Genomic DNA, 14,411 nt, shown 5'->3' on the forward strand with positions numbered 1-14,411 from the left:
AACCTTTCTACAATACAGTAGGTAGGTAGGGTGGCTATATAAGGGAGGCAAGAAGCTTCATTAAGAATAACAGTTCGATAAAGTCGTAAGATGCTATTATATTCGAAACTTGGTCTTGTTTAATATTATAATTTTGTAAGAATTCGACTTTGACGATAGAAATAGAGTCTGCATATTAGCTATAAAGTGTAATATATCGGATGAAGCTCGTGTATTGGAAGAACGCTGACAAAATGGGAGCTCTTGACAGGGTAGGCACGTGTATAGGTAGGAGAAAAGGTGTATGATAGCGTCAGCGAGAAACGAGAAACAAGGAGGAAGGGAGGGGGGGGGGGGGGGGAGAACATGCCCCACCAGAGCTTCAATAGGTATATATACTATAAGAGGCCCTCGCTTCCTCCTCGAAATCCCCCCTGCCCCCTTGCCCTTCCCTCTCCACGTTCACTTATTGGCCTCAGCCCATTTTTCTCTCTCTCTCTCTCTCTTCTTCCTCTAATTCTCACTGTACCCTTCGCCCAATTTCTTCCATTTCTCAGCTTCAATTCATATTACGTTGAGATCCCAAATTGCAATTCTACCTCTGTAACCGAATTTAATGGTAATTAATCAAATGGAGTTTCTATAAATGATTCATTTGCTCTCAACTTTGTTCCTCTCTAAAGTTTTGTATTTTTCCATTCCCAATGCATATGAATGTACTATTATTATCTTATACAGCAAATTTCTATCGCATTAAACTCTTAAACTGCAAATTTTCTCCTGTAAACAAATTTAATATTAATAAATCAAACCAGATTCCTAAAAATGATGAATTTCCTTGAAAAATTATTGTTTAAAAAATTCTTTTATTTATCCACATTCACTGCATATTAATTTTATTTATGCAGTAATAATGCCCATGCCAAGTGCATATAAAAAACCATCACCAAGACATTGCTACCTTATACGGCAAATTTCTATTGCATAAAATTCCTCAAGTGCAATAATATACAGTTATAAAATTAGATGAGCAGCATTATTAAGAAAAGTACTAAAATTTAAAGCAGGTGAATCGTGGAATGAAGGCATAAAGCTATACCGAGGCTCAAGAGATTGGAATGGAATGGGATGGCTAGGCAATTATTGAGCACTGTGGAAATCAGTGTGAAAGGTTCTTCAAGTATATATATATATATATATATATATATATATATATATATACATAGAAGGCAGTATAGACGTAGGAATTCCTAGAGATGATCCTTTTCCTGTCGACGTTGCTCTCGCCGACGGCGTCCCCGGCTGCTTGCCAGCCTACCGCCCGTTTCAAGTATACGTACGTGCATGGTTCATTCTGAAGATTCTCCCCTCTCTAAACCGGATGTGCTCCCCTCCATCAACTTATACCTTTTATTCTAGAACCGCATCATCTTCATTATCGTCATCTTCCTTTGCCACTTTAGCCGCCACTGGCTTTTCATACTGCTCCCCTCCCTTTTTTTTTTTTCATTTTTTTTTACCCCAGGAAATCCTTTCGTCCCACACGTCCTTCGTCACGCATTGGCGAAATTTTCACCAGGCTTTCGTGTATCGCTCGTTTCTTTATGGATGCAAGTACAAACATTGTATCGCAAGTGTTTACTTTTGGTAATAAAGATTACTTCTTTCACTTTGATGAAGTACATTATCTTATTCAAAAACTCTAACATTTTTCTCAACTCTTGATACGATTTATTTACTTTGGAAAGTATGAAGAGGAAGAGTTTGAAAAAATTATTGTTTACGATCTCTGATCCAATTATGCAAAACAGATGCAACGCGAGATCTTATTTTTCATATTTGAGATGAAGATGATCATTTAGCAATTAATTTGGTTGATTTTTTAGAACACAATTAGGTTTGTAATGTAATTTTTGTGGTAATCTGCAAAAAGAAATGCGATATCAGATTATTTTTTTATCGTGTAATCATTTGAGAATTGTAAGAACAAATTGTCATTGTAATTTTATATCGCCCGAGTAATTGAGCAGAGTGGAACAGCGATAAACGATAATGAATCATTAAGAATTCATTAGTCGTAATGAAAAGAAGAAAGAAAAGTATTGATAATTATGCGGTATAAAGCAAGACCGTTGAAAACGAAAAATTGCAACGAGTTATATGATTTGAGACATGGCACTACAGTCTGGCCTTTATTCCGAGCAGTTTTCAAGTGAGAAGGGTAGAAAAGGTGACTGTCCCGCAAATGAAGTGGACGTTTAAGAGAATTCTTCGAAGAGCTCTTAAAAAAAAAGGAAAGAAGAAAGACTGTTGTTTGACTATTGTAGTGGTGTGTTCTGGTAATATTTAACCAAAAACATAAAAAGCCGCAAACTTTTTCTCTTTTTTTGTCTTGCGCATTATTTTTTGCAATAAAAACATGTAATTAATAAACTATAAATTGTTACAAATAAGTTTCCACTAAGATATATATTTATCTGGTATTAAATCTTTAAAAAGGAGTAATCAGTATTCTTTCAAGTTATTGTATACAGTTGTAGTGAAATTGGGAGTGAAAAAGGTGACCGTTTGGTGAATGAAAGAGGACGTACAAGAGAATTCCTCGAAGAGTTCTAAAAAAAAATGAAAGAGGAAATAAGACTGTTTGAGTCTCGGTTTGAGTATTATAGTGTAGTGTTCTGGTTTAACCAAAAACATAAAATAGCCACAAACTGTTTCTTCCCTTTTTGTCTTGTATACAGCTATTTCTGGCAATAAAAGGATTAATTGACAAACCAAAACTTGTTACAAATGATAGCTTCGATTGAAAAAATATTTATTTAGTATAAATCTTGAAAAATAGATGGTGAGAACTTTTAAGTCATTATTTAAAGTTTTGATGAGATTAGGAGAAAAAGGAAACCGTATGGTGAACGAAGAGGACGTACAAGACTTTAAAAAAAAAAGAGAAGAAGAAAAACGTCTGACTATTAATTCTATACCAACTGCTCTACTGATATTTAACAAAAAAAAAACTAACCACGAACTGTTTCTTTCTCTCTTTCCCACACGCTACTTCTAGCAGTAAAAAAAAAACTACAGATAAATTAGCTTTTCTACCAATGAAATACTATATCTGGAGAAGACACTTTAATGAAAGAACAAGGCTCGATAAAAAAGTAAACATCTGTTAAAAACGTAAACAATAGGGAGTGAGGATTTCCAAGTGATTGTTGATAATTTTGGTGAAATTGGGAGTGAGAGAAAGGTGACTGCTTGGTATAAACGAAGTGGACGTTTAAGAGAGGATTCCCTGTGGAGCTTTTGACTCTCTTTTTGTGAAGGACGATGGTAGAGGGGGGGGGGGGTGGGGGGTTCTTCTCTAAGTTGAAGGAAGATGAAACGAGAGACGAGAAGGAGACAAACGTTTGATAGAACACAGGCGAGGGACGAGACTGGTTCGTCCCTGTCCCTTTGCTCGGCTGTGCTGTATTGTTTCTTAAGGAGGAGGAGGAGGAGGAGGGGGGGGGGGAGTGTGGCGTGTAGAAAAGGAAGAGAAGAGAGAGGAGAGAGAAGGAGGGAAACATTTGATAAGACACAGCAAGAGAAGAGATTGGTCCGTCCCTGTCCCTTTGCGCTTCGGTGTACCCTGCTGTTTCTTATGGAGAGGTGGTGAAGAGGGGAGGGGGGGGGGGGGTAGGGAAGGATGAAACGAGAGAACGGTCGCCGAAGGAAAGAGGCAAGAGAGTACGGGAGTGGGACTGGGGTCCGTCCCTTTCCCTTTGCCTGGCGTGCTGTGCGCTGTCTCTTGGTCTCTCGGAGTCTTGGTAGCCGGTGCGGAGGCCACTGACCGCCCCTGGCAAGGCTTTCGCGTCTTCTTCTCTTTCTTCTTCATCTTCTTCGTCTTCGTCTTCGTCTTTTTCCATTTTCTTCCTCTCCGTTTACACCACACACTTACACAAATCACTTCACTTTCACAAACTCCTCACGTAACCCCACGTACATTTACACCTATGTTTCTACCAGTGCTTTTAAATTACTAATTTTATGTGTACGCTCTCTCGTATGCCTATTTTTATTCAAATTTCTCTTTAAGAATGTATGTAAGCGACTTTTGCTAGGATTAAAAATGCATTACTGCAAGTTTTGTTTTCCTATTTTTTTCTTAACACATATGTTTCATTGATTATTATTGCAGAGGAATTATTTTAATGTTTTTTATTTATCTTTGTAAAGGAACTAATTTAATATTATTTTTTGCTAGGATTTTACACGTGCGTCTTTGTAAGTCCATTCTTATTCAAACGGTATACGGAATTTCAATGCGAATGGCTAAATTGTAAATGTGTGAACTCTTTTTCTGTCTCCCTCCTAATTTAATAGAAAATTTGTTTCGAATAAAATTTAACATTTATGTATCGAAATTATAAAAAATTAGAGTAATTCTTTTTTTTTGTTGATAAAAAAACTTGCTGCAAATATAGATTGTTGCTTTAAATTCTTTTAGCTTTGGATTGAAGTGTGTAAACAGTGAGATTAACGTTGATAGTTGTAGCCGAGTTTACCAACAGGACAGAAATAAATCTTGAAAAATGCAGATGGCTCGTTCAGAGATTGGTTGGTAATTAGGCGTGAAAAAGTAGGAAGTCTCGAGTGTAAATAAAGTCACAGAATGCATTAAGGGATTTCCTGGTTTCGTGTTAAGAAGGATATTTTTGGATTTGAAAAATCTTTAAGGAGCGAAACTCGTAGAGCTTCGTGACTGTTGCACGTGGGGTGACTACGTTCAATGGAATCCTTTGAAGAACAGGCAAGCCTCCTGTTTGTGAAAGTGTGCGTATACGTGCAATCCGGCTAAACAAAATTCTAAGAAATTAACTCTTGCTGGGGACTCGATTGTACAAATACAATCTCTTTTTGCTCAGAATCGAGGAAAATGGCAAGTATGTTCTCATTAAATTGTTATACTTTTTAGGCCATATATCAACAAAACTATATAGTATATATGTAACAATATTTATATAAAAGTGTTTTTTGCTTAACAAAATTTTAAAGAATCAAGAGACCCTTTAGTATTTCCAGGGTCAGTGCTACACGCACGCATATATACATAAACGTCGATGCACTGTTCTACTCATTTGTATACAACATTAGCTGTTATAAAAGTACTCTGTTGTTTAAATACAATCAATTGGCTTGAAATTGGTGAAAACTTTAAATTTGTCTACTCTTAATTTTTCCCAAGAAATCCTATATTTAACGATATTTGTAAAAGTTTGCCCCGCTTAATGAAATTCTAGGAAATTAGGTCTCAGAGAAGGAGAATCAATCGTATAAACACAATTTCCTTGCTTAAAATCAGCGAAGACCTTGGGTTTGTTCTCCTGAAATTTTCTTATATATATTCTTCGCAATCATTTCCGGTACTTGGTACACTCAACTATATTCATAGTGATTATTTTATATCTCGGATGAGAATTTGTTTCGTACGAGTGACAATCGAACAAAGTTCGATAAAATTGGCTCGCACGATCGTGTGGTTCGCGAGGATTCCCAAGCCATATTTTTCAACTCCGATAAGCACTTTGGCACGAATTCAACTCTCAATTTTTCAAGCGGCACAATCGAAAAAATTCACCAGCACTGCGTCATTCGCTATGGGATTCACTAGTGAAGAAATTTGCATGGAAAGCACAGGTAAAGGAAAAAAGTTTGTTCAACCAAAGAGACGTTTTTCACTTTTCTCTCAGACTATGTGCAGCAGCAGCGAACATTTGGCCAACCGGATGCATGAATAGGAGGCATGAACAGATGTGTGTCAGAAAAGACTGGAGCTTAGAAAAAGACGAGGGCCTACCTTCTGGATGCTTTTCACTCGACGAGTTTACACTCTGCAACGTATCAACAATTCAACGACGATGGACTGCATTCTAAACAATCTCAAACGTATAGAGAAAAATCTTACTCGAAAGAAAAGAGAAAAAAATGAGATTAAAGAGTATAGATATAAAGCTACTCGAATTTTCCTTTATTTCACTGGAGTTGAGGAAGAAACTTGTTCAGCCAGTAGTGCATGTGTATAAAAATCTTGCTTCCGCTGGTCATCCCATTAAAGCAGAATGAAAAGTGAAAATGCGAGTGAATGGACTGCTGCGTCCATGCAGTTGGCGTCTTGCGCAATATTCAAGGTCCCTATATTAGTAACGGAAACTCTCAGTTACTCGAGCATGAGGGGAAAAGTTTATTAAAAATGCAAGAAATTTTACCGTCTGTTCTTACTGTCACGTGAGTCACGTTCCAAGCGTTTATCGAACAAACATTTTCATTCTCCTCGATGTCTATGTGTGCCTGTGTGTGCGTGTGTGTGCTGCTTTTCTCGAGATAAAAAGATTTTTATTCAAGTACATTGCGCATCTTTGTAACATACGCGAGTATATAAGAAGGCTGCAAGTACGGAGAAAAAAAGCGAGGTCCGGGTACCGTTATACGATTCGGACGAAAGCTGTTTATGAACCAATTAAGTTGCAAGTGTTTCCTCCATATTTTCTCGAGATAAATCGGTTCTACCTTGTACGGGACCTTGCTTTTAATTTTGTATCTTGAGATTAAGGTCCTCTTAAGGATCAATCGAGAGAAGCTGTTGAATACTATATATTGTATTTGAAGAAAGGCAGGGGAATTGTATCTCGTTGCGAAGTATAAAAATGGAAAGAATGAGGAAAAAGAGCAATTACAGGCAATTAGAGAAGCAGATCAGTCGAAGGTTCTCTTGTTAGCGATAGAACGCAAAAATGTTGGCTACTTCCTGTTGGGTGAGGAATTAACATTGGAACGTTAAACTATTAAGGTGTAATCGACCCGAGTTGAAGTTGAATGGGAGAGAGGTGGGTTCAGGGAAAGAGACAAGGACAAACAGGGTCATGGGAACCTTTGATGAGCACAGTAAAACATAATCACCGTAACTAAATTAAGTCCAGTTACACTCAATGATTTGTCCAATTTTCTGTAAAACGTATATATTACAAAACTGTTTGCCAAAGAAACGAAAGAGTGTTTTGGAAATTTCAGTTGAGAATGAAAATTCGGTGATGCACGAAAGCATAAAAGGGGGGGGGGGGAAGATTAACTGCAGGAAGAATTTAAGTCAAAGGGTAGAGAATATTGGAGGAGAGAAAATGGATGAAAAATCTAATGGGCGAGAGAGTCGCAGAATGGTCGTGGCATCAGGCATGGCGTGTTGGCTGGTCGTGTGCAACGTTACAGCAAGGCTGACCAAGCCTAACCTGACCTAACGACTGGCTAGTCTGGAATCCACGAGAACAGGCAAAGGACTGCAGCAAACCACTCGATTCGCCGAGACCGCGAACTCCTTTAACGTACAAGTTGTTCTCCAATACTCTCGACTCTTTTCCTCTACTTCTTCCTCTTCTTCGCCTATTGATTTTCTCACTTTTTCAACTGCCCCGTGGCATTATCAAAGTATTCTCCTATATATTATACACTCGTATATATAAGTCTCTCTCTTTCGCCCACTGGAACCTTATCCGAACGTGCTCTATCTGGTTACAAGTTAACATTGCTCAGAAGTTGAAAAGAAGCGTGCGAGTAACGGACGACGCGAGCAACTCGAACGTTTGGAAAGTAGAGGTGAACCGAACGCGAAGCGCGCAAGGAGTGGTATTACTAATAGTTTCACGCAAGGTTGCTTTCCACCATACGCTACTCGTTCTTAATCCCTTTTTTTACTTGGCCTTCCCCTTCGGTATTTCCGAACCCATCCCTCCAGTTTAATTCCACTTATTCCCTAATTACAGGCAATAGTTGGTTTTCAACATATACAGGCATTTTCTGCAACGGTTGCACATCGTGTTATTTGACTATATGACACTTGATAATATCATAGTTGAATTAAACGTTAAAACGTTGATTGTCCATTGCTTTTGTAATGTATATAACAATATTCAATATTGGGTACAATTAAATTTGTATTAATTAAGCGTCGAGAGACGCAGTCAATAATGCTACGTTTGATACTTATTGAATGAAATAATGTTATAACAAGTTTTAGTTAGATAACGCATTATCCTCTATACAGAGAAGCAACCTGCATATAGGAGTAATCGATTGATTGGAAGATAGGATCGTTGTAACGTCTCTTATCTTTTCCTATATCGGACCCTGTTTATCGCACGCAATGGTTATACATTCGATCAACTACAAGGTATGTGGGCGATTTTTCACGAATTTTAATCGTAGTTTTATTGAAGCAAACTATATTGTACAATTAATCGAATATAAATTATTGCAATGTAAAATTGTTTTAGCTCGAAGCTCCTCTCAAGCAGTCCATCCTGCGAAAGCCTGTAATTTGCATACAACGTGAAAACCTCTCACGCCTTTTGTATTGTACAGCTCCAACTGTTAAGAGGATCCTCCATCCAGAATAAACGTGCCTAATCGTCAAGGATCAGAAGGAACCTCCGTGCTTCCCGTTCATTCATTCAATACATATAGCACATAAGCCATAAGCTATTTTTATTTCAACTTGATGAAGTATCCAAGAGATCCAGTTGCTACGTGTATTTATATAGAGAGTCGCGGTTTATATAACATCACTATGATGTTTACCAACATAAAGTAGTAATATTGACCTATGGCGTCCAAGGTCATTGATAATTCATAAATAACTCATTAACCTCGATACGTAAAATAGTACATAGATCTACAAAGTATATTCATCAGATATATGATTGATCAATAAATAAGTGTACAATTGTACTGTAATATGAACAAAAATCCAAGAGATTCAATCGCTGTGTATATTTTATATCGTCGTAGTTTGTACAATAAGAATAATATTTATCACTATTGACTGGTAAAATTGACCTGAGACGTCCAAGGTCATTGAAAATGCGCAAATAACTTATTGAATTAGATATGTAAAATTATATATGTAGAAGTGCAAAGAGTATATTCACCAGATATATATATATAGTTGATCAATTAATCAGTGTGCAATTATACTGTAATATAAATACAATAGTGAATAGGGCATTAGAGTTGAGAGCGTAGTAGTTTATAAGGTAACAGAACAAGGTAACTGTAAAGATCATTAGAATAATTAGCGAACAAGGAGGTTTGGATTTTTCGTAGAGCGTACACCATATTTTTCCTGCGTCTCTCAGATTTAACTAAATTACACGTGAGAAAAGAATACGAACAGGTGCTTTCGCACGGACTTCCCGTTGAGCCTATTAAACTCTCTTGGCTTAAGAAACAAACGAATGGACGAAGGAAATCAGTCAGTGGAATGGAATGGGACGAAATCTTGCGAATCGATCACGAGAAACGGATAAAAGAAACTTGCTGACTGTTCAGGAAGTAAACGAATGGTGAAAGAACAGGGAAATGGAAAATCTTGAAGAGATTAAGAACAATAAGATTAAAACCGGTTCGAGAGTGATTTTTGTTAACATAGATATAATAAGAACGTGGAACGGTGTTAAGTGCTTAACGAATGCAATAAGTAGAATAAACGCACAGCGATACGTGCCAATACTGTATGCATTAAGGCCCAACAAAGATCGAGTAATGAACAATGGCGAGATGCATAAAACTATTTAAGTCTGAAGAAATGTTTTAGCTATTGAAATCAAATGACAAGGATGTAAAAGTGCTCTTACGTGAGCCATTATTGCAACAATAGATTTGTTCCCTTCAAACTTTAAAGATTTTGTGCGATTTGTGTCGACTTACGCGAAGAATAGAAGCAAACAGCGCAGGAAGTGTAATTACAACGAACAAGCTTAATAGGAATTGTTTGCGAGTGGAAAAATTCCGTGGGTTTTTAGATTGATTAAGTAACGAAAATTGAAACATAGATATTATTAGAAGTGCTGAGAAAGGCGAATATTTGACATTATCAAATGTAGGAATCGTTTCTGCGTGTAACGAGTCGATTGTGAACGTATACGTAATAATCAATTAGTCATCTTTGTGAACTTGGAAGCCGGATGTAAAAATATCTTTTAAAATAGTATTTAGAAGTATATCTCATTTGTGGTTCATTGTAGTATACAATTTTTTTGTAGTTAGGTAAACTTTAACTGTCGAATCTTATATAGATATATATATATATATGTATATATATATAATATAATATAGAAATGCCAAAAAAAGACGAGTATTTGGCAGGGTCGTCAGATGTAAAAATTCTTCCTGTGTGTAACGAGTCGGTTGTGAACAGGCACAATACTCAATTATTCAAATCTGCCACACATATACATATAGGTGGTGTGTGTTTTGTACGCACGATGGAACATTGAAAACACGTTTAACCTAAGCCAAGGCAGTTCGTTGGTGGTTTTCAAGGGTTGAAGCGAGCGTGCAACGTGATTTTAAAAGACCCTTCGAGCGCGTGGCTGTACTTGATGCTCTGCGGGATTTCGAACGGTCTTTCCTTCCCCTTTCTAAAACCGAACAGATGCGTGCACGCGTGCGTGCGTGCATGCGTGCATGCGTGCATTTTTTCGCACGTACATATACGTTCATTGGCAGGCAGGACCGGGCCTGGTTATTTCCAGACAAACTCGTAAAACGTCGGCTCTCCCCCGCTTTTCCTTCCTCCCCTCCCCCTCTTCCCTACCCCTTTGTCCTTTCCTCTTTCTTATACGCTTCCTTTTTCATTTCTCTTTCTTCTTCTCGTCCACTGTGACTCAGATATCCGCAATGCGCTACGAAATACCTTTACGTACCCCAACTTCCACTACTTTAATCCTCCCCCCCCCCCTCCAAACTCTCTATACTCACCCTTTATGGCAATTATTCAATTTCTTATCATTTTTCATTTATGATTCTTTTTATCAAACAGTTATGTATATATTTAATATTCTAACTGCATAAAATATGTTATTTTTTATTATTTCAAGTGTACGAATACTTATACTGAATCTATAAGTGTATTTGTACAAGTGTAAATATATAACTTTCATGATTGCGATACCAATGATCATTATTTTGTTTTCGTCTTTAAACTATCGATAATGGCTTATTTGTAAAGAAAATTGTTTTTACTATTTTAATGAGTTATCATTACCTATAATAATACGACAGCTTCAAAGAATTTCTCATTCATCGTCCAATAAAACAGTAATGTTAATACTTTCTACAGTTCCAACCGTTAACTTAACTACTTAGATATTTTACGATTTTCGATAATATTTCATAATATTTTCCAGCATTATCTTTAGTTTTCATAATAATCGTAAGTTGTTTTTATCAATCTTTAAAATGTAGCTTAGAACAAGGTTCTCTTAGTATATATAAATCATCGAACCCTGTAATGGATTCATGAAACCACATACACACACATATACAAACTAGATTCTCAAAAATTAAATATTTTCCAAATATCGTAAAAACGTTTCTGTTTTTTTTTTCAATGTAATGAAGGAATGCTGATGTTTTCATTGATTCGCCTTTGTCGAGATCTATATTTTCTGATAAACAATGGATATGTAGGCCGTGAACCGGTTACAGTCCGATGAATGTGGTATGTACAGCTCTGGCAATTAACCAAATATTTCAATAATGCTCGAATTCTGGCTAGAATTACCATTGACTTAGATTTCCTGGAGGAAACCGAGAGATAATTAAGGATTTTTTTCCATCTTATACAATTGGATTCCTAAGTGGAGGAATGAATGAAGAAACTGAAATTGGCCAAGTTTCACTTGGATCTGGATGGTTTCCCAAGAGACGCGAAATAGATCCGGAGATAAAAGCTGGCGAGAAGTAACAAGAAGTAACAACGCAGCCGGCGAAGGGGGGGGGGAAGGTTCCGCAAAACTTTGCGCATTGCGTCTTACGACACACGCACCATTTACATACATTTTATCGAATTCGATCAAAACACTATACGTACATACACTTTGAAGTAAGGAGGGGAAGGAATCAACATTTAAAGTAGCATCAGTTAAGTTGAATTAAAAAAAAAAAAAACATTTAAAATCATTTATAGTTGAAAAATAATTTAATTCGATTGTTGTAATATCTTAAAATAAACATAACTTTGTCTAAAATTACAAGCTCCTTGGCTTTGTAAGAAAAGGGAAAATTGAGTTAAATCGAAATTTAACATTTTTGCCATTGTTATCATGATCAATCTCTGCCCTTTCCAAGGGCGAATTGGTGAATAATTTTGGAAAATTGAATACTGCTAAGGATCAAATTTAAAATTTACATTACTGCGTATATAAATATTTCTCAAGTGGACTAAATTTTATGAGCAAACTGTTACAGCAGTGACTAGTGACTACATCACTTTATTCATTATTTTCACAGTAAAGAAAAGGTTCGATAAAAAATTTTTTTTATAAAAAATAGAAACTTGTAGTTAAAAAGTCTAATAAATTGCAATTGAAGGAAAGTATTAATTAATGAATGTAAATAAGCAAAGAATGATGTATATTGGCATGGAAAATGAAACAAGGTTTCAATTTCCAGTAAAAAGGATAATAAAAAAGAGATAAAGAAAGGTAAATAAACGACTCGAAAAGTGGCTGGATTATTCGAAGAAAGAAGGAGGCTAGGTTTCAGCGAGGCATACAAATAGGAGTGAAAATGTTTACAGTGGCGATAAACCACAGTCGAGCAGCAAATGGGAGAAGAGATTTTTCGTCTACTATGATAGTAAAGCAATCATTCACGCCTCATTCCTTGCCTTTTTGTAAACGAGCGCCCTCTCCACTTCTTCATAGCAGCTGTTGGGGGACTTAAAATAGGGGATCCGTCCCATCTTCCATCCCTTTCCTTTTCATCCTATATGCACTATATATATACCATGCATTTATCGCTACGCCCAAACCCACAAATCGTTGGAATTATTTAAAATCCCTTAATCCGATATAAATATCGACTCCTCCCCCATCGTCGATGATGACCATCCTGAACGACATGGTGTTTGATTGTGTATCCCTTAAAATAATAAATTGATAAACGCGAGAAATATTAATTATTGCAAACAAAACTCTGATTCATCTTATCCTGTAAATATTATGAATCAATCTACTTGAGGGATATTAATTATTGTAAACCAGATGGTTTATCTTACATCGCAAATATACCGAATAGATTAATTAACATATGCTGAGAATAATGTTTCAACGAATGAGCAAATTTTTCGTTATAAGTGAACAAAATTCGTTATTATAACGAATAAATTCATTGATATGATGAATAGTTCATTATGTCAATAAATTGTTCCTTGATCAATTAATTATGTTCATTTTTATAACAACAAATTCTATTTTATGGAATTTTATTTTAAGATTAGACTCGTAATAGAAATTGTGACTTATGAGTATAACTTATCACTAAATAATCTACTATTTTATAATCAGCTTGATTATTATATTTGGTTGCAAAGTAACTCGATTGTCGAAGAAAAGACTCAAGACTTGTTTCTTTCTTCCGTCTGCCTTGTTCAGATTTACGATGCAGCTTTTGAGTTACTGCTAGTCATTTGAAAAGTTGGCTTGATGCTTGTTAGATAGAAATATTTCTCCAACGACAGTACAATGTTTTTATGACATCATTTCCAAGGCATCATTTATCCCACCGAAGCAATGCATCAGAATCTTTCAAGCCACTTTTATTCCTACCAAGCATGATCGCTAATTCAGCACTGTGCCATCAGTTACGCTATATCGAAACTGCCCAGTTATTTATACGAATTCAAGGAAAATTACAACCCATTTTCAGCCAACCTTTCAACAAATATCAGAGATTTCTCGAAATATTTTACACTGAAAAATCACGCCTTCTTCCTCTTTTCAGCCGATTTACATAACTTCAACTCTACTTATTATTTATATTTATCACTTGTATTGTTAGGAGGATCACATATTCGGGCAAAAATAGCACAATTTTAAATACAAAATTAAAGTTAAAAAAAAGGAACAATAACAAAAACACAAATGAAAAAAAAAACGATTAATTAATTGAATTACTGTAAATTTTTGCAATTTCTTATTCAAATTTTCGAGTTAATGTGCTACGTGATTTTTCTAAAGCCATTTATCGCAGCTCTGTACTTTTCTCGTTTTCTGTAGTCCTTGAACACGTCGTAACAAAACTTAAAGTCGTTATATCTAGAATTTTCTAGAAAATTCTAATTACTCTGACATATTTGAATATACGAGGATACAGATATATATATATATATTGTATATATACACTCACATACAAATAAAGTCCTATAGATAACAATAATAATTTCTACTATTATTAAATCCATATATATATCTAATAATTTAACGAAGCTTTCGTAAGAATTGAAAATTTTACACAAAAGCTAAATTATTGATTCCCTAGCAGGGGCGTATTGTTTACAAGCTGCACTCTAGTTGTGGTTTAGGTAATACTGGGAGCACACTTGGGAAGATTTCACAAGT

General features: G+C 35.8%; 1 protein-coding gene across 4 annotated transcripts in view; it reads left to right on the forward strand.

The window, feature by feature from the left end:
- Positions 1-14,411, forward strand: part of sdk (sidekick cell adhesion molecule) — a 32,552-nt gene that overhangs the window by 4,418 nt on the left and 13,723 nt on the right. The window lies entirely within an intron of this gene.

Source organism: Prorops nasuta, unplaced genomic scaffold, assembly GCF_024137725.1.
Source record: "Prorops nasuta isolate Cenicafe-Biocafe unplaced genomic scaffold, Cenicafe_Pnas_1.2 PNAS00019, whole genome shotgun sequence".
Taxonomy (NCBI): Eukaryota; Metazoa; Arthropoda; class Insecta; order Hymenoptera; family Bethylidae; genus Prorops; species Prorops nasuta.